The sequence below is a fragment of the Geotrypetes seraphini genome, chromosome 2 (assembly GCF_902459505.1).
Source record: "Geotrypetes seraphini chromosome 2, aGeoSer1.1, whole genome shotgun sequence".
In the NCBI taxonomy this organism is placed as follows: domain Eukaryota; kingdom Metazoa; phylum Chordata; class Amphibia; order Gymnophiona; family Dermophiidae; genus Geotrypetes; species Geotrypetes seraphini.
In genome coordinates this window covers 393934849-393955968 of record NC_047085.1, presented here as the reverse complement: position 1 = coordinate 393955968, position 21120 = coordinate 393934849, and positions in this window count along the sequence as shown.

The following is a 21120-nucleotide window of genomic DNA, read 5'->3' as shown; positions in this document are numbered from 1 at the left end:
TTCAGTCTCTCCTGCCCAGCAACCCCCCACACCACAAGCATCATGGCAGGAGGGATGTCCATTCCCTCCTGCCCGGCACCCCCATCCCCGCAAGCATTGCAGCAGGAGAGATGCCCAGTCCCTCTTGCTGACAATCCCCACCCTACCCCTGCAAGTTTACCAGCAGGAGGAATGCCCAGTCCCTCCTGCTGACACCCCCCCAAAGGTTGGCCATCCCAACCCAGACCGGCCTACCCCCACCAGGACCCGCCCACCCGGACCCCCCCTAATCCCAGCCGGGTCCCACTCTAACCTGTTTTAGATGGCCAACCAGATGGCTCCTGCCTACGTCTGGCAGGCAGGCCCACCTTCACTGGAATGGCAGGCCTGCCCCTTCCCGGTGCATCATGGGATGCCTAAGACCTTGATTGGCCCAGACACTTAAGGCTCCTCGTGTAGGAGTGTCCTTAAGTACCTGGGCCAACTGGAATCTTCGACCATCTCCCTGAGCATTCTGGAATGCACTTGACATGGCCTAAGCTTCTGATTAGCCAGATCCCTAAGGCCACCCTCCATAGGAGGGGCCTAGGGGATCTGGCAAACTGGAATCTTAGGCCATGCCCAGTGCATCCCAGAATCGGATGGGGGTTCCGGGTGGGGGTGGCCTTGGGGGGTCCAGGTGGGAAGCCTGTGTGTGTGTGTGTGTGTGGGGGGGGGGTGTTGGCAGGAGGGTCTGGTCATCCCTCCTGCCGCGATGGTTATGGGGGGAACAAGTGTTTGCAGAAGAGATTGGGCATATCTCCTGCCTCAATCATTCATGGAGGGTCGTGGTGGCTTCAGGCAGGAGGGACTAGGCATCCCTCCTGCCACAATAGTTACGGGGTCTGGGGGATGGGTTGCCTGAGCCACTGAGCTGATCATGGCAGCTGTGATCAGTTCAGAGGCCTGATCTGGAACTTATACCTGTTTTGACTTGGTCTAGGTCAAAATGTAGAATTTCCATCCAGGTAACCTGTCAAACTTTCAATTATGGCTACTGGACGACTAAGTCTAGGTCAGCCCATTAGTACTGTGGGGGGGGGGCTGACTGAGTAATAATAATAATAATTTTATTTTTATATACCACCAAAGCCATAGTAGTTTGAGGCAGTTTACAACAAGAAGAGCTGGACAGTCAGCGAAAAAATAATAATGAAGTCTTTGGTTACATAAAGTTACAATATGGGGATATCGAGTACATGTGAATAAGAGTTCAGGAGAAGGTTTAAGTTTCAAGTTTCAAGTTTATTAGGATTTTATATACCGCCTATCAAGGTTATCTAGGAGTTCTTGGTTACAAATCGGTTAAACAGGTTGGTTTTAACTTGTTTTCTGAAGTTAAGATAGGATGAGGAGTGCTTGATGATGATGCCTAGCCAGCCGTTTTGTTGACTTGCTTGGAAGGCTAGTGTTCTGTCAAGGAATCTTTTGTATCGGCAGGTTTTTATTATAGGATGGCTGAACATATGAATTCTGTGTGTAGGCCTGGTGGAGCTATCCAATTTAAAATGGGAGACCAGGTATAGGGGGGCCATACCAAGTATAGATTTGAAACAAAGGCAGGCAAATTTGAACAGCATTCTTGCTTCTAGGGGCAGCCAATGAAGTTTTTGATAGTAGGGGGTTTTGTGATCCCATATTTTTATGCCTAAAATCAGTCGTATTGCTGAATTATGTATGATTCAGAGTCTTTGAATGGTTTTCTTGAGGGACCCCAGATAGATGATGTTACAGTAGTCGAGCAGGCTTAAGATGGAGGATTGTACCAATGGGCGAAAGGATGCTGCGTTGAAGTATTTTCTGATGGCTCTAAGTTTCCATAGTGTCGAGAAGCCGTTTTTGATCAGTGACTCTGTGTGGATATCTAGTGTGAGATGACGGTCTAGTGTCACTCCCAGGATTTTTATGGAATCGACGTTAAGGAAGACCTGTCCGTTCAGGGAGATGGAAGTATCTTTGATTTTGTCATTCGGGCTCGCCAGGAAGAATTTGTTTTTTTCAGCATTGAGTTTCAGTTTGAACTCGGTCATCCATGACTCAATTTGCTTTAATGTTGATGCTAGATGATTCTTCATCTCGGGAGTAAGGTTTGTTAGAGGATAAACTATGGTGATGTCATCAGCATAGATGTAAAATTTGATTTTTAATTTTTGCAGTAGGTTCGCCAATGAGGCAAGGTAGATGTTGAACAGGGTGGGGGATAGGGAGGAACCTTGTGGGACTCCACATGGGACAGTCCAGGGACGAAGTATGGGCAGAGCAGGGAGTTATCTGGTTGTCGCTCATATCAGTGGTGGTCCCTAGTTAAAACTGCTGTGCTAGCTTAACTGAAGACAAGGCCGAGTTAACACTATATTGGGCTCTAGGCAAATCTATCTTTGTCCCCCCCTACCAGAATTTCCCCTTTCCCTGATTTATTTCATGTCTCATTATCGCCCCCTCCCCTCAACATTACACTTCTTCAGAAGCCTATCTGTGGGCCTGGTAGCAGAAATACTTTGTAGATGAGTAAGAGGGCCACCTCAAGGGACTTGTGTGCTACGACTCGACAAAGTCATTATCGCAATGGACTTGGTACGAACGTTTAATCAGGAAACCTTGGAACCATTTCAATACATTACCGGTGAGTCCAATTGATTCCAGACAGTCAGGTGAGATGGCATGATCGACTAAATCGAAGGCACTACTCAAGTCCAGCTGAAGGATTAGTGCACTAGAACCTTGGCTGAATAGATTCAGGAGGGAATCCAACAATGAAGCAATGATTGTTTCCGTGCTGAACCTGGAACGAAAACCTGATTGGTTATCATGAAGTATGCTGAATTTATCCAGGTATGATACTAAATCCTGGTTTACCAAGCCTTCCATCAGCTTTATAAAAAAGGGAATGTTTGCAATGAGTCTGTAATTCGATGTCAACTTAATAGATTCCTTGGGATTTTTTATAATCGGAGTGATTAGTATCTGACCTAATTCCTTGGGAAATGTAACAGACCATCATAGAGAGGAGAGCCAATCATGTAACTTGGCTTTAAAAGTGACTGGAGCGGCTTTCATGATGTTAGGTGGGCAACTGTCTAATCTGCAGTACAAATTGGCATATTTCGAGTAGAATTTCAGAACTGATTCTAGATGGGGATAGAAAAATTGCTCCAGAGCATGTCTACCCTGGGTTCGTTAATGTGTTGGGCAACTGGATAGTTCAAGTGGTTGGTTTTGATGTCGGTAGGTTGGATCTAAGGTTATTGATTTTGTAGTTGAAAAATTCAGCTAAAGCATTGGTCGAAGGTGGGGAGTTAGTTGTGGTGCGGGAAAAGGCCTGTATATCGTAAAGATTGTTAACTAGTTTAAATAGATTCTTAGAGTTGGTGTTGGGAAAGTTTATTTTTTGTGCGTAAAAATTTGTGCATTTTGTAGTTATAAGATTTTTGTATTCTTTTAATTTTAGTCTCCAAGTTATTCTTCCTATGTTACCTCCTGATTTTAGCCATTGTCTTTCCAGTTTTCGTAATTCTCGTTTTGCTGTTCCTAGTTCAGCATCGAACCAGCCGTCTAGGTTTTTATTTCTTGTTTTTCTTAATTTGATGTGTGCCATCTTGTTTAGAATTTGCGTGCTTGTATTGGTCCAAGAGTCTACAGAGAGGTAGTCTGAGTCCGTTGAGACCTCGTAATGTGACCAGAATTCTACTGGGTTTACCAAGCCTCTGGAAGCTGACATTTTCCTAATCCTTTTAGCTCCTTTGGGCTTGGTTGGGGAACGTTTGGCTTGCCAGTTGAATTGGAAATTGCATAGACAGGTAGGGAGTAGTTGAGGGCAATGTGGCAGTGAAGTGAATTTGCCATCCTCAAATGGAAATGTTTAATGGAAGAGAAAAAGAATGACCATATATCCAGTGTGAGGAGTATGGATCCATATATGTTACCACCATGGATCTTGGGGTGTGAGCATAATTTAGTGATACCTCAGATTATGCCAGGGTTGATAGGAAATTAACCAGGTTAGGTTGTGATTGTCTAATCTTGTGGGATATTGTGTTAATATTGACATGTCTTGGTGTTGCAGATATTCATTACAGAGCATTCAGATCAACCATCCAACTACAGACCCATAGCCTCAACACCACTTTATGTCAAACTAATGGAAGGCCTAGTAGCCAAAATCCTCACCAACTACCTAGAAGACCACAACATACTCAACCCTACACAGTCTGGTTTCAGAACCAATTACAGCACAGAGATACTACTAGGTTCCCTCCTGGACACAGCTCGTCAACACCTCAGCACAGGTAAAAAAATGCAGATTTTACAACTGGATCTCACCGCAGCATTTGACCTGGTGGACCATAACATCCTACTACAAATACTAGATACAATAGGAATCACAGATAAGGTACACACGTGGTTTCAAGGATTCCTACAATCCAGAACTTACAGAGTAAAGTTGAACAAAGAAAAATCAGAACCATGGTCCAACACCTGTGGCGTACCCCAAGGACCGCAATTTATAAACAGGATACTCATCCCATACAACTCTTCTCGTTCCCTTCGTTCATCAAGCCAAGATCTTTTGGTAGTCCCTTCTTTGAAAGTGATTGGCACAAAACGATATGATATATTCTCAGTAGTTGCACCTCAAACCTGGAATTCTCTCCCCAAATATATTAGAGATGAAAAAGATATTAGTCATTTCAAAACTAACTTAAAAACCCTTCTGTTTAAAGATGCATTTACCTCATATATGGAATAATTGCAGAGCACCAGTCTTTAAAAAAAAAAAAAAGTAACCCTCCTAATGTTTTCTTCTTTTATGTTTCTCTCTTTTTAAAATGATTAATATTGTAACCTGATTCCCTCTTCCCTTCCTTCCAGTTGAGTTTGTTGGTCTGTAGGTCAAACCCCCTTTTTATTTTGATTTATTGTTATTATTATTACCTTGTATTTTAATATATGTTCAAATTTGGATTTTATAGTAATTCGCTTAGTGTTTTATTTGTTATCATTATTATGTATTTTATTTTACATTCAAATTTGGATTTTATTGTACATCGCTTAGTATTTTATGTATAAGCGATTCATCAAATTTCAAATAAACTTGAAACTTGAAACTTGATCTCCACTATCCCCAACTCTCTTCAATCTCTACATTACATCCCTCGGCACCTGCTTGGACAAATTAGGCTTAACCTCCTATAGCTATGCAGACGACATCACCATTCTCTTTCCTATTGACCAACCAACGTCCTCCATGACAGACACACTACACAGGACACTTGAAACAGTAGCAACATGGATGAAAAATCACAAACTGAAACTAAACCCAGACAAGATAAAATTCATTCTCCTTGAAAATAATAAAACCCCAACCATAACAAATCTAGTAATAAACTCAATCACATACCCCTTACAATCCACTCTAAAACTTCTAGGAATAACGATAGACAGATGCTGTACCATGCAACCACAAATCAACAAAATAATACAAAAATCATTCGCGGTCAAGAGAAACTTAAGGCAAGTTCGAAAATTTTTTAGATAGAACACAATTCCAGCTCTTGGTCCAGTCCCTAGTCCTAGGTCTTCTAGACCAGTGGTTCCCAACCCTGTCCTGGAGGACCACCAGGCCAATCGGGTTTTCAGGATAGCCCTAATGAATATGCATGAAGCAGATTTGCATGCCTGTCACTTCCATTATATGCAAATCTCTCTCATGCATATTCATTAGGGCTAGCCTGAAAATCCGATTGGCCTGGTGGTCCTCCAGGACAGGGTTGGGAACCACTGTTCTAGACTACTGCAACATTCTCTTTCTCCCCTGCCCTGCAACCATGATAAAACAACTACAAACAGTTCAAAACACAGCACTAAGACTTATCCACCGAGGAAACATGACCTCATCACAGCGGCATACCTCGACTCACACTGGCTCCCAATACAAGCAAGAATACTATTCAAATTCTACTGCCTACTATTTAAAACCATAAACAGAGACAGCCCAGCCTACCTAAACAACCGCCTAATCCAAACTACCACAACCAGCATAGGAGAACCCACACACCATTCACGCATCCTCAAATCAGAGACGTCAAACAAAAAAATCTACGATGGCCTTCTAGCCACACAAGCATCAAAACTAGACTACCAACTCTCCAATTTACTGAAAACGACCCCAGACTACAAATCGTTCAAAAAAGAAATAAAAACTATGCTATTCAAGAAATCCTTGAAGACAAACTAACACCACAAGACTCGTCCCGATTCTCTGAAGCAACCCTCTCTACTCCTCAATTCCTCTGGAAATGGCTAGATAACTCCTTTTGTAATCTGCCTTGAACCTCAAGGTAAAGGCGGAATAGAAATCACTAATGTAATGTAATCTTAAGCTCTAATGAGTTAGATATTCGAGCAGCGACCTCATCTGTGCCACTGTAGAAATGTAAAGCTTTTTTTTCAACAGGCTACACAACAATGTCTTCATTGGTCATTCACTCAAATTCATTTAATGTCTTAATATTTTAAATATATCTTATTACTCTTTTTTCATTTAAATATATTCTATAAAGAAGCTTATTGAGAACATTTATTATTTTTTGGAGTAATACTCATCTGAAGTTCAATGGAGGGGTAGATTCTCCGACATAGAATGTGTTTCACTTAGTGCTTTTTCAAATAATCCCCTATCTCATCCATCATAGTCACCCTTGCCTCCAAAATTTTACAAAGAGAAGAGAGTAATCTATCATAATAAAATCCTAAGTGCGCATGCGCACTTACAACTTCGTGATACCTGCCTCCGTGATCTGTAGCTCCTTGGCAGTGTTCGACACGTTCAGCTGGAGCCTGTGGTGGTTTGTGTGTGGCGGACCCTTTTCCCTTTGCTTTAGTTGTTGCGGGTGGCAGCGGACCAGGGGTGTGTGTGTGTGTTTTTAACAGTAGGTAGCAGCAGTGGGGGCTAGTACGGGGGGAGGGCATGTTTTGGCTTCAGCACTGGAGGGAGGCAACCAGGCTGGCTTTAGCGCGGCAGAAAGGGAGGGGAGGTAGGCTGGCTAGCTTCGGGGGAGTGGGGTGGGACAAAGGCTGGAAGGCAGTGAGGAGGGACATAGGGAGGCGGCACTGGGACACTAAGGACATGGGAAGGGGCACTAAGGACATAGGAAGGAGGCACTGGGACACTAAGGACATGAGAAAGGGCACTAAGGACATAGGAAGGAGGCACTGGGGCACTAAGGACATGAGAAGGGGACACTAAGGACATAGGACGAAAGGAGGGAGGGAACAGAAAGGGACAATTGGGCCTAAGTGTAGAAAGCAGCCAAGGAGAAAGAGAGAGGCAGAAAGAAAGAAAGACAGCGGAAAAGGAGATAGAGAGAAAGACAGACAGACACATCTACTCTAGCACCCGTTAATATAACGAGCTTAAAAACTTGTATGATATATTTAAGATATTAAGTAAATTTGAGCAAATGACCAATGAAGACGCTGGTGCGTTAGCCTGTTGAAAGAAAGCTTTAAATTTCTACCGTGACATGGCTGAGACCACTGCTTAAATATCTAACTCATTAGTTTAAGATCTGAATGCTCTGTAGTGAATGTTTGGTACTGTGTGATAAATGAAACATTTCAGAGAAAAGATTGGAGTTCTTTTCAGATTTTGGTATTGCAGATGGCATGCTAAGTGAAACTGATTTGTATTTGGTTAAGGTTAATACATAAAGCTTTAGTTTTATTTGAGTCTAAACAATTGTTAGAATTTATTGTGACTGGAGAGAGTGGAGGGGTAACAATTGATTCTATTGCCACTAAATTTATCATTGTTTTTCTTCTGTTATGTTACTAATCTTGGCTCATTGGTGGACTAAATAATTAATTGATGGACTAAATAATCTTAATGGACTAAATAATTTTTAAGTTTTCGAATAATGGGGGCTCTCCCCACCTTAAGGTTACTTAATTTTTTGTGAATCTGTACTCAAGTATGTTGATTATGCTTGTTTGGATTATGAAAAAATTGATAAATAAAAATAAATAAAACTGCAGCCATTTCTTCCAGTTTTAATTTTGTGTTTTAATTTGAGAACATTTGTTTGTGGGTAGTGGCACACAATAAATGCGTCCTTGTATTACCTTTATTCATTGCATCATGTTTTAACGGCCATTGTCTGATTCCCATTCCTCAATCGTTGTCACTCCATGAGTTGTCTTTGTAGGCAATATATGCTTAGGGCTCCTTTTACTAAGCTGCATTAGCGTTTTTAGCGCACGCAGTATTTTACCATGCACTAAACCCGTGCTATGCGGCTAGAACTAATGCCAGCTCAATGCTGGCGTTAAGGTCTATCGTGCACGGCAACTTAGCGTGCGCTTTTCCGCGCGTTAATGCCTTAACGAGGCTTAGTAAAAGGAGCCCTTGGTATCTTTTTCCCTTCTAATGTGGTTTTTTTTTTTTTTTCCAATCTTAATGTATTAGGCTGGCTTTTATCAAGCTGCACTAGAGGTTTTTAGTGCGGGCGGAGCGGTTAATGCTCCGATACTCATAGAATTCCTATGAACATCGAAGCATTTACCTCACTGGCCAGTCTTTAAAACCTCTAGCGCAGCTTGATAAAACAGGGGGTTAGTGTATAAAGCAGTCATTCTGAACCTGTGGCATTCGGCTTCTTGTGGGACATTTGGGAGTTCCTAACAGCAAGTTGCCATTTACAAACTTGGGGCTCCTGAATTCTCAGGATGTGAATGAGTAAAATGCAGCTAGGGGCCTGTGCCACTTGAGCATCAAGCTCTTCCTAACCAATATTGTTTAATTAACAGAAAAGCTTATAATGATGTCCAACTGTTATGCAATAATATAAGCTGGACATAAGCTTGTATTAAATAGTACTATGGGTTCTCTCAGGAGGGTACTGAACTGGAATTGTGCCCTATGTGACACGTTCCCTAGTGCCCCCGCCCTGCCCACTGTACTGCCACCAAGAAGAAATAATGGACAGGGAGCAATTTTGCCCACCCCCACCCCTGCCACTCTTACATCCTGTGCGGCTGTACTGCTCACACTGTCCTCGGTATGGCTCAGGAATTCCTTCTGGAAATTCAATACACATAAGCTCTTGTATCTTATTAATTTGTTGGCTGCCCTCTCCTGCCTTCGATCAGCTGAAAAACTGTATTCGTGGTTTTTCAAAATTCTCGGGAGTTCCTGGAACGGAACCCCCAGCGAATATCAGGGGAATACTGTATTTAAATTTTAGCAAAGCCTTTGACAGTATTCCACACAGACATCTAATAAATAAATTAAATGCCCTTGGGATGGGTCCCAAAATATCGGGCTGGGTCAAGAACTGGTTGAGTGGAAGGCGACAAGAGGATAGTGATCAATGGAGATCGCTCTGAGGAAAGGGATGTTACCAGTGGTGTGCCTGAAGGTTTTGTTCTTGGGCCTGTTCTTTTTAACATTTTATAAACGATATTGCTGCAGGGCTGTCGGGTAAGATTTGCTTCCTTTGCAGATGATACCAAAATCTGCAATAGAGAATGGGCATCTCTCCCACTGCTAGGGGGGAGGGTTGCTTGGCAGCGGGAGAGAGTGGACATCTCTCACGCTGTTGTGTTTTTGGTTTGGGATTTTTGTTTGTTTTTTTCTTTTTACATTTATTCTGCACATGCAAATTTAGCAAGTCTTTTTTTTTTTTTAAATAATTCCTTATTCATTTTCAAAATTACAATAAGTGTTATATATGTTCAATCACATTAACAATAAATACATCACTTAAAAACTATCATTGGTGCATTATATAAACTCTTATCCCTTCCCCCTCCCACCCCTCCCTACCATTATCTTATAGAATATGTAATAATAAAATATCCCCCCTTCACCATTATACTGATAAATTCAAGGGAAACAATGTCATCTAATCCGTACAATATTTTGTTAATGGTTTCCACACATCCTGAAATTTCCTGAAATATCCCCGCTGAATTGCAATAAATCTTTCCATCTTATAGATATGACATAAAGAGTTCCACCAAAAATTATAATTTGGATCCAAGATGGCCGCGAGTGGCTGAATTTCAGAAGCGTTCATCAGAAGCTCGGTGAAATCAAATTTACCTTTAGTTTCAGCTTGGCTGAGTGACTGTTCTTCATGCCGAAAAGGAGGGGGAGAAGTGCTGCAGGAGCCTCACGGCGCTCTGGAAATCCCCCGACTATCACTATCGAGCAAATGCTGAATCAGCTTCAGAGGGAGACAACGGCATCAGGGAGTCGCCCGTTGGAACCGGCGACGCAGAGTGACGTCGCTAGAGGGATCCCTGGGCTGGAGGTTACGCTCAGCCCTGATGCAAGAGATACTCCTCCCCAGCCACAGCGCACCAGCTCACCACGGGAACCAGACTTGTCCGGAGAGAGAGGGTCTGCTATCCGGGAGGCTCTTTCATCGGTGAGTCTGGAGACAGATATCCCCCAGGACTTTTTGAGTCTAGGGAGAGATACAGAAGCGCTGGGAACACCGGAGAAGAGAGAGGAAAAACAAGACAAACAAACTACATCTTTGGAAGGTGAGAATGGTTCCTTTATGGTAAAAAAACCCACTGAAATTACTATGGAGTCTCTATGGGACTTAGTAATAAAACTGGGGAATACCGTACTTTGACTCCACAAATTAAAGAAATGGGAAAGACAATTTACAAACAAGAACAAGAACTAAATAAAATACAAGCAGATATGACTTTAACTAAAACAAAGTTGGAAAAAAATGAACTTGAAATAACGGAGGTTAAACAAGTGCAAGAAACAGTGGTTAAAGATTGTGTGAATATTAGGCGGAAACTGGAAATGATTGAAAATGGCCAGCGAGCCAATAATTTAAGGTTCCTAAATTTCCCTAGGGTCTTATCTATGACACCTAGAGAAATGTTAAAGAAATACTTTTTGGAAGTCTTTTCAGTTTCTGAGGAATTAATTCCGCCCTTTTCCCAAGTATATTATTTGCCTGTCAGAAAAATGGAACAGCAACTGGGTAATCAAGATCAGCAGGAACCACAAATGGACATATCCACTTTATTGGAATCTTCTACAAAGGACTTGGTTACACCAGCAACACTGTTAGTTACTGTTGCTTTAGCACCAGATAAGAACTGGATTATGAAAATGTTCTTTAAAAATAGAACTAAAGAGTTCCTAGGACAAAAAGTACAGATTTTTCCAGATGTCACTAAAGAGACTCAAAAACGGAGAAGGCAGTTCCTATTGTTAAAACCAGGAGTGATTTCAGTAGGGGGAAAGTTTTTTCTTAGATTTCCCTGTAAATGCATTGTTCTTCATGGTGTAGATAAATATGTTTTCTTTGATCCAATGCACCTAACAAATTTTGTGGCTTTGAAACGTCTTGAGAAAGAAAGAACTGGAATAATAACTGACTCATGATTAGGAAACTCCCTCCGATTTCAGCCACCTTGATTTGCTTATTATTGTTATTTTCTTTTTAATTTATAAGTCACTCTATTTTGAAAATCTTGGATTCAAAAATTGGGGACTACAGATTGCTTAAGAGTAAGAGAATATGTTATATATATTCTTCTTATTATTGTACTTTGGATACAATCTTACTGTACAAGATATAATGCTTGATAATTTTTTGTGTAAAATGATAAATAAATAAATAAATAAAAAAATTATAATTTAATCTTTTCCAATCCTTCCAATTATATGTAATTTGTTGTCATTATAAGTAATAATTTATTGTTGTTCACAGAAATCTGACTTTTTGCTCTCATTTCCATACCAAATATCACAGTATCATAGGATAGTGCCACTGGGTTATCTAATAAACTATTAATTTGGTCCCAAATTGATTTCCAGAAATTCATAATAAATGGGCAATAAAATAATAAATGATCTAAAGTTCCTGCTTCTAGATGACAGTGCCAACATCTATTAGACAAAGAGCTATCTAATTATTGCAACCGAGCAGTGGTCCATAACACTCTATGTAACAGAAAAAACCAAGTTTGTCTCATAGATGCCAACACTGTACATCTCATCCTCCAAGACCAAATTTGTGGCCATTGAGATGCAGTAATTTCATGCTTAATCTCAATGCTCCAAATATCTCTTAGACCATTTTTTAATTTCTTTTTAATAAATCCATTTAATACTTTGTACCACTGGGTGGCCTGGTATCCCAAGAAGTTTGCCTGAAAACATAAAAACTCCATACTATAATGATTATTAAGGTTTTTCCAATCAGGGAACCCCGTCTGAATGGCATGCTTCAGTTGCAACCATCTAAAATATTCTGATTTATTAAGTCCAAGTTTATGTTGCAACTGTGAAAATTCAAGCATATTACCATTAGAAATAACGTCATCCAAAATACGTATTCCTGCTATCATCCAATGCTTCCAGACGAGCCTTTCTCTGCCAATTTGGATCTTGGAGTTCACCCATATAGATTGATTTGTAGATTTGTAAATTGGAATAGTTGTTAAATTGCTTATATACCGCAATGTTTTCCATGTATCGGCTAGTATTCTGTTATCTTTACTATAACTAGGCATTTTGATACTGAGTATATGGCACAGGCACAATGGAGACATGAGTTGCCATTCTAACCACAACCAGTCTGGTAGTTTTTCCATAAGTTCTGGGAGGACCCAATACATACCTTGGCGCAAAATATAGGCTTGATGGTACCTATAAAAATTGGGAAAATTTACCTCTCCCTCTGAAATTGATCTTTGTAAGGATACCAAAGCCACTCTAGGAGTTTTACCCAGCCAAATAAATTTTAAAAGAATGCTATTTAATTTTTTAAAAAAGGACCCTTGAAAATATACCGACAACATACCCATCTGATAACAAACCACAGGCAAAATCATCATCTTGATAGTTTGGACTCTCCCCCACCATGAAAGATGTAAAAGATTCCATTGCTCACACATTTCCGTAACCTTCTGTAATAACGATTTTTCATTTATTTTCATTGTTTCATCCAATGTATTTTTAATCCAAATGCCTAAATATTTTATTCCATCCTCCTTCCAAAGAAATGGAAATAAATCAAACAAACCCTTTGTACAATGAACATTTAGTAGAAGAATTTCTGATTTAGACCAATTTATCTTATATCCTGAAAATTTCCCAAATTTCTCAATCATTTCAAGTAAACATGGAATGGTTGTCTCAGGATTTTTCAAATAGAGCAAAATATCATCCGCATATGCCGAGACCTTATATTCTCGATCCTTATAGGGAATACCCTGAATCTCCTCCGCCTGTTGAATAGCTAATAACAAGGGTTCCAAAACAATATAAAAAAGCAAAGGGTGTTAATTTCCCAGATCTTTTCGGGTGTTAATTTCCCAGATCTTTTCTGTTACCACAAGGCTTTCCTCTTAAGACAGGATGCGGAGTGGCTCTCCTCTCCTCCCCCTCCTGATATGCCCAATTGGCTAAGACTAGAGTCTGCTCTCACAAGCCCCTTCCCCCTTCTCAGATTGATGGGCACCTCAAATTTTCCTATCCCCTCAAAAAATCCCATACTCCTTACAACTCATAAGGTCCTCACTGACCTCGACTTGCATTTAGATATACCCTGGAACATGTCATCTTTCTTTCCTCTATGGTTCAATAAACATCTATTAATTGATAAGAAACCAATCTCTTGGCCTTACTGGTATAGTCGTCAAATTTGGGACATTGGCTCTTTGTGTAATTCAACTGGGTCCTTTGCTACATTCAATGAACTCATGGTCTCTTTCGCATTAGGTGCATCCCACTTTTATAAATGGCTTCAATTAAGGTCCTCCCTTAACAAGGCAGGTCTTTCCCCGACTTCTTTCACTTCAGTCCCCACTCTGCTCACTATATCTAGCTTTAGGACATACTGCATCACACTTCTACAAACTCCTTAAATCATTTCTCCCTAATGCCCTAGCTTCCTTACATTCCTCATGGGAGGCGGACCTGGAGACCTCGATCTCTGAGGAGGCTTGGTCCCATATCCATCATACAACGTTCCATACATCGTGATCAGCCTCGAATCTACAACACATGGTATTCTTTCTTCATAGAGCAAACTGGACCCCCCTCAGATCACACAGAATCAATCCATCATATTCCAACCTATGTTGGTCCTGCCACTCCGACAAAGGCACCCTAAAACATCTCCTTTTTTCGTGCTCCACAATTCTCTCTTTTTGGTCTTCAACATGGGATACAGTTTGCAATATCTTTCACATTAATATCCCATTAACCTACCAGATGCTTCTCTTGAAATCTTTTGCTTTACCTGCATCAGTCTCTGATTCAGACCATTTCCTTTTTGACATCTTACTCTCTTTGGCTCTGAAAGTTTTGCTCACCTGCTGGAAAGACTTATCTAAAGCCTCCCATTCACAATGGTGGAACCTTGTATGTCTCACATATAGAACTGAGGCCTACTTGGCTAAGTCTTCCAACAGGTTCTCTCATTTTCAATCGAAATGGGTACTACTGAAAGCTGGAGCACTGGTCTAGGTCCTGGCAACTCAGTTTCAATGCCAAAAAATGCAAAGTCATGCACCTGGGAAGCCAGAATCCATGCAAGATCTACACCCTAAATGGCGAGATCCTGACAAGAACTGTAGCAGAAAGAGACTTGGGAGTGATTGTCAGGGAAGACATGAAGTCGGCAAACCAAGTGGAGCAAGCTTCATCCAAAGCAAGGCAAATCATAGGTTGCATACGCAGGAGTTTCATCAGCCGTAAACCTGAAGTCATTATGCCACTATATAGATCCATGGTGAGACCGCACCTGGAGTACTGTGTGCAATTCTGGAGGCCGCATTACCACAAGGATGTGCTGAGACTGGAGTCGGTCCAGAGAATGGCCACCAGGATGGTCTCGGGACTCAGGGAGCTCCCGTACAAGGAGCGGTTGGGGAATTTGCAGCTCTACTCACTCGAGGAGCGTCGAGAGAGGGGAGACATGATCGAGACATTCAAATATCTCACGGGCCGCATCAAGGTGGAAGAAGACATCTTCTTCTTCAAGGGTCCCGCAGCAACAAGGGGGCATTCGTGGAAAATCAGGGGCGGGAAACTGCACAGTGACACTAGGAAGTTCTTCTTCACTGAAAGGGTGGTTGATCGCTGGAATAGTCTTCCACTTCGGGTTATTGAGGCCACCAGTGTGGCGGATTTTAAGGCCAGATGGGATAGACATGTGGGATCTATCCGCAAAGATAGATAGTGAGGATCACTGGGGTGGGCAGACTTGATGGGCCTTGGCCCTTATCTGCCGTCTATTTCTATGTTCTATGTTCTATGTTCTACCTACATGATACTTCTCCCTGAATGTCCCTCTTGCATTCATCCTCCTTTCTTCCCCCCCTATTCCCCCTGTACTCCTTATTTGGTTTTTGTATTGTATTTATTTTATTTTATTTTAGATTCATGCTTATTCATGCAGTTTTTGCATCCTATTGTCTCTGTACATACATAGAAGTTGCTTATGTTATTCTTGTAGATTCAGGCCAATACCTTTGTCATTTTATTATATAACTTGTACATTCTTTTATGCAATGTTGTACATGCTTCTTGAGTTAAACTGCATATGATTGTTCCTCTTCACATTTTGTATTCATAAAATTTCAATAAACAAACTTTGACTAAAAAAAGCAAAGGAGATAAGGGACAACCTTGTCTAATCCCCCGTTGCAACCTAAAACCCTCTAAAAAATTATTGTTAATATACAGTTTAGCAACAGGGGAACTATACAATGTTTGAACCATTTGCATAAATCCTGAACCAATACCAAATCATTCCAACGCTTGATACATGAAGGTCCATTCAACACGATCAAAGGCCTTCTCTGCATCAAGAGATACAGAAAAAACCGGAAACAAATTTAGCAAGTCTTCACAACTCTCCGCCAACCTCATTTACGTGAGCATTTTTTGGGAGAAAGACTTACTTTTTTAAATTCGCTACCAGAAAGGCTGCGATAGCAGCCTGCCATTTTTTAACACAGTTTTTTGAGAATTTAGGCATAAGTAGGGGGATCTGCTTTTTGGTTGTGACCAATCCCCCTCCCCCCCCCCGCAAAAAATATGCCTAGCTCTATTAGTTCTGATGACATCATTCATCTTCTGCTTTGTTTGAGACAAGACAATGGCTGGATAATACCCTCTGAGCATATTGACGGACAATAGTAACAGCAGGAATCAGAGTATCTCTTAACTCTCCCCATTTGCTGCAAGTCTCAGTTTTTTACTTTAAATCCAACAGCTTTGGCACTGACTTCTCTTGCTGCCTAGGCCAGTTGGGCATTTAATGTTTTAGTGCTGGGCTACCAACAGGGCAGGATTAATTTGTTAAGGGTCCCAAGGCACACAAGTCCACTGGGCCCCCTGTCCCACCCCACCCTGCCCCGACCTTATTTTATTTACCCATTTTCTTCTTTACTTCCACTTGATTTCTTTTTTGTTTTATCTTAAAATTCAAAACAAAGATTACCATACCAATGCTAGTGTACAGTTTTTCTTCTATGCAACCTACCAACATCTTTGAACAAATCCCCCCTTCCTTCCTAGAGGAAGAGATCTTCAGCTGGCAGGGCTTTTGGGTATGAGGCATGGCGGGAAGAAAATTTAGTGCCCACCATTTTATTGGCCTAATGCATTTCTCAATTAGCTTTCAGAGGTTAAAACCTCTTTCTTCAGGTCAGTAAACTATACTGCTGTCAGTATCCCTGTCCTGACCTGAGAAAGGGAGTTTTGGTCTCTGAATTCGTAAAAAATGTAGGGATGTCACACAGGAAACACACACACGCAGTCTTAGAGTCGGGAAGGAGGCGCTCCCTAATGGATGATCTCTCACCTTTTTATTGAGAATCTTAGCTCCATTAATTACTTAGCTAATGCTCTACAAGGTTATAATTTCATAATGCATTTACAGTGAGGATTAGACCAAGGTAACTCATTGTTTACATATTTCATGTGCTTCTCAAAGCTACTATCTCATAAGAACATAAGAAGCGCCATCTCCGGATCAGACCCTCGGTCCATCAAGTCTGGTGATCCGCACATGCGGAGGCCCCGCCAGGTGTACACCTGGCATAATTTTTAGTCACCTATATCCTTCTATGCATCTCGTAGGAGATGTGCTTTTGAAACCTAGGACGGTTGATTCCGCAATAATCTCCTTTGGGAGAGCATTCCAGGTGTCAACCACTCTCTGCGTGAAGCAGAACTTCCTCATATTTGTCCTGAACTTGTCCCCCCTTAGCTTCATTCCATGTCCTCTTGTCCATGTTGAATTGGACAATGTAAATAATATTTTCTGCTCTATTTTGTTGATTCCTTTCAGTATTTTGAAGGTCTCGATCATATCCCCTCGCAGTCTCCTTTTCTCAAGGAAGAACAATCCCAGTTTCTTAAATCAATCCTCGTGTTCCAGTTTCTCCATACCTTTTACTAGCTTCATTGCTCGTCTCTGCACCCTCTCCAGCAGTTTTATATCCTTCTTTAGGTTGGGGGACCAATGTTGGACGCAGTATTCCAAGTGGGGGTCTGACCATTGCTCTATAAAGAGGCATTATGACCCTCTCCGATCTACTCGTGATTCCATTCTTTATCATGCCCAACATTCTATTTGATTTCTTTGCCGCCACCGCACATTGTGCTGACAGTTTCAGGGTACACCCAGGTCTTTTTCTTGTTCGCTCTTACCCAGAGTTGCACCTGACATTCTATATGCATATTCCTTATTTTTTCTGCCTAAATGCATTACTTTGCATTTCTCCACATTAAACTTCATTTGCCATTTCTCTGCCCATTTCTCTAAATGACACAAGTCGCTCTGGAGTTCCTCGCTATCCTTCTACGATCTGATCGCCCGGCATAGCTTTGTGTCATCTGCAAACTTGATGATCTCACTGGATGTTCATTCTAGGTTGATATAAATATTAAATAAGATCGGCCCAAGTACCAAGCCCTGGGGTACACCGCTACTCACTTTCTCCCAGTCGGAGAACTTCCCATTTATGCCCACTCTCTGTTTTCTGTTCTCCAGCCATTTGCCTATCCATCTTTGTATATCCCCCTCTATTCCATGGCTTTGTAGTTTCCTGAGAAGTCTTACGTGTAGAACTTTGTCGAACGCTTTCTGGAAGTTTAAGTATATTATGTTCACCGGTTCTCCACTATCAATTTGTTCGTTCACGGTCTCAAAAAATTGAAGTAAATTTGTTAAACATGATTTCCCTTTCCTGAAGCCACGTTGACTGGCTTTCATCAGGTTGTGTGTATCCAAGTGCTGGACTATGATATCTTTAATCAGCGCTTCAACCATCTTTCCAGGGACAGACATATGGCTCACAGGTCTGTAGTTGCCCGGTTCTCCTCTCGATCCTGTTTCAAAAATTGGCGTGACATTTGCTATCTTCCAGTCGTCCGGTATCTGTCCAGTTCTAATTGTTAGGTTGGCAAGTTTTTGCAATAGCTCTCTGATTTCAACCTTCAATTCTTTTAGGACTCTCGGGTGAATTCCATCCAGTCTAGGTGATTTGTCACTTTTAAGTTTGTTGATCTGGAAGTATATCTGGTCCAGGTCCACTTCTACTGTGGTGAGGCTCTCTTCTATTACTCCTTTAAACACTTGCACTGCTTCTGGTATCGTTGCGGTGTCCTCCTCCGTAAAGACGGACGCAAAGAAGGAATTTAGTCTGTCTGCAATTTGTTTGTTTTCCTTGATGTACCCTTTTCTTCCCTGGTCGTCCAGCGGTCCCACCGCCTCTTATGCGGGTATTTTCCCTTTTACGTATCTAAAGAAGGGCTTGAAGTTTTTGGCCTCTTGCACCATTTTCTCCTCATAGTCCTTTTTTGGCATCCCTCACCACCTTGTGACATTTCTTTTGGTCATCTTTATGTTTGTCCCAAGCTTCAGTTGTTTTCGTGCATTTCCATTTTTTAAAAGAGTCCTTCTTTTCTTTTATGGCTTCCTTCACCTGTCTGGTAAGCCATGCCGGTTCTCCTTTGCCTTTAGTTCTCCTTTCTTTGGAAATCCGCGGAATGTAGAGATTTTATGCTTCCGTGATAGTATCTTTCAGTAGGGACCATGCCTGATCTACCGTTTCAATTTTGTCCATCTTTTTCTTGAGCAGTTGTTTTACCATGGCTCTCATGCGTTTGTATTTACCCTTTTTTAAAGTTTAAGGTTGTGGTTAAGGTTTTGGTACGTTTTCCTTTCCCGATGTCAAGTTTAAAGTTGATCATGTTGTGATCGCTCGTCCCCAGCGGGACCGTGACTTCAACTTCTTTTCTTGGTCCCGTGAGGCCATTTAAGACCAAGTCCAAGGTGGCGTTGCCTCTTGTTGGCTTTCTTACCATTTGTTCCAGGAAGCAATCCCCTAGCACCTCCAGGAACTTGGCCTCCTTGCCGCAGTTGGAGGTTTCCAGGTTCCAGTCTATTCCCGGGAAATTGAAGTCTCCCAAGATTATTACATTGCCTGTCTTGCATTCTTGTTTGATTTCCTCTATCATTTCTGAGTCTGTTTCCTCTGTCTGTCCTGGGGGTCGATAGTAAAGGCCAATTTTTGTGTCTGCGCCATTGCTACTAGGAATCTTGATCCAGAGGGACTCCAGCTTCTCTTTCCTATCCGTCATAACCACTCCAACAGATTCTACTCCCTCCTGAACATATAGGGCAATACCTCCACCTTTATTCCCTACTCGATCTCTTCTATATAGTTTGTATCCCTGTAGTACTGTGTCCCATTTGTTTTCTTCATTCCACCATGTTTCTGTTATATCAATGAGTTCCAGTTCATCGTGTCTTGCTATTGTCTCTAATTCACCCATTTTGTTTCCCAGACTTCTAGCATTCGTATACATACATTTGAGTTCTCTTTGTGTTACCTTCTTGGACTTTCTACCCTTAGCTATCTCTACTGTTTCTTTCACTTTTCTGCTCCTGAGTTGTCTCCCTTGTTTGCTGTGTGGTTGTCCCTTCCAGTGTCTGAGTCGTCCCTTGCTGCCTTGTCTCCCTTATTTGCTGAGAGGTTTTCCCCTTGTGTCTGAGTAGTTGCCCCTGGTTCCTTCTTCAGGGCATCCTGTCACCCGGGCCATCGACTAGTGGTCGACTGTCGGCTTTCCCTGTCTTTTAGTTTAAAGCCTTCTCGATGGCCTTCTTCATGTTGCCTGCTAATACTCTTCTCCTTCCTTGTTGAGGTGTAGTCTGTCCTTTCTGTAGTACTTGATTTTCCCCAGAACGCCATCCAGTTGCGCACGAAGTTAAAGCCTTCCTCTTCACACCATTGTCTCATCCAGGCGTTTATCGCTTGCAATTCCCCTTGTCTCTTTCTGTCCGCTCTTGGTACCAGGAGAATCTTGGAGAAAGCCACCTTCACCTCCCTGATCTTCAGTTTTCTTCCGAGTGAGTGGAGCTGGCCCTTCATCTCTTCCCTGTCATACTTTCGCTCGCTCACATCGTTGGTTCCCACGTGGATAAGAACAGCAGTGTCCTCTTTCCCTGCGCTGTCTATGAACCTGGAGTTCCTGTTAGCCACATCCTTCACTCTTTCTCCAGGCAGGCAGATGACGATTCTGTCCTCTCTTCCTCCTGTGGTGTGGCTGTCCACGTGACGTATAATGGAGTCACCTATGATGATCCCCATCTTCTTTATTTGGGGGTTCCTTGGGGGTCGTAAGTCCACGTCCATGGTGTAGGGCTAATCTTCTTCCTCCTGCGATACATTTGAAATTGTCTTTGGCTCTTTGGGTGGGGGGACGTGACATATGAATACATAATAACAGTTACAATAAAGTGATTCCCAATGTGTACATTTGTTGCTGTGTCTCATATCTTACTATAGCATGTGACAGTCCAAAGGTTATAATGCATGCTCCTTGAGCTCTCTTGATTAGCCTAAACTCAGGGCCTGCTCAGGCAAAATCTGATTGTTGCCCATATAAGGGATGCTTAAACAAGATAAGAGATAAGATAAGGGTAAATCTGTGTCAGGTTAATATGTGGCAAGAGTCTTGTGACAAAAGGGGATGCCTCAGCATTCTGTCTCAAGGTGCAAACCTTTTTCCTTGCTTTGTCAAGAGGGAAAGAGAAAGGATTC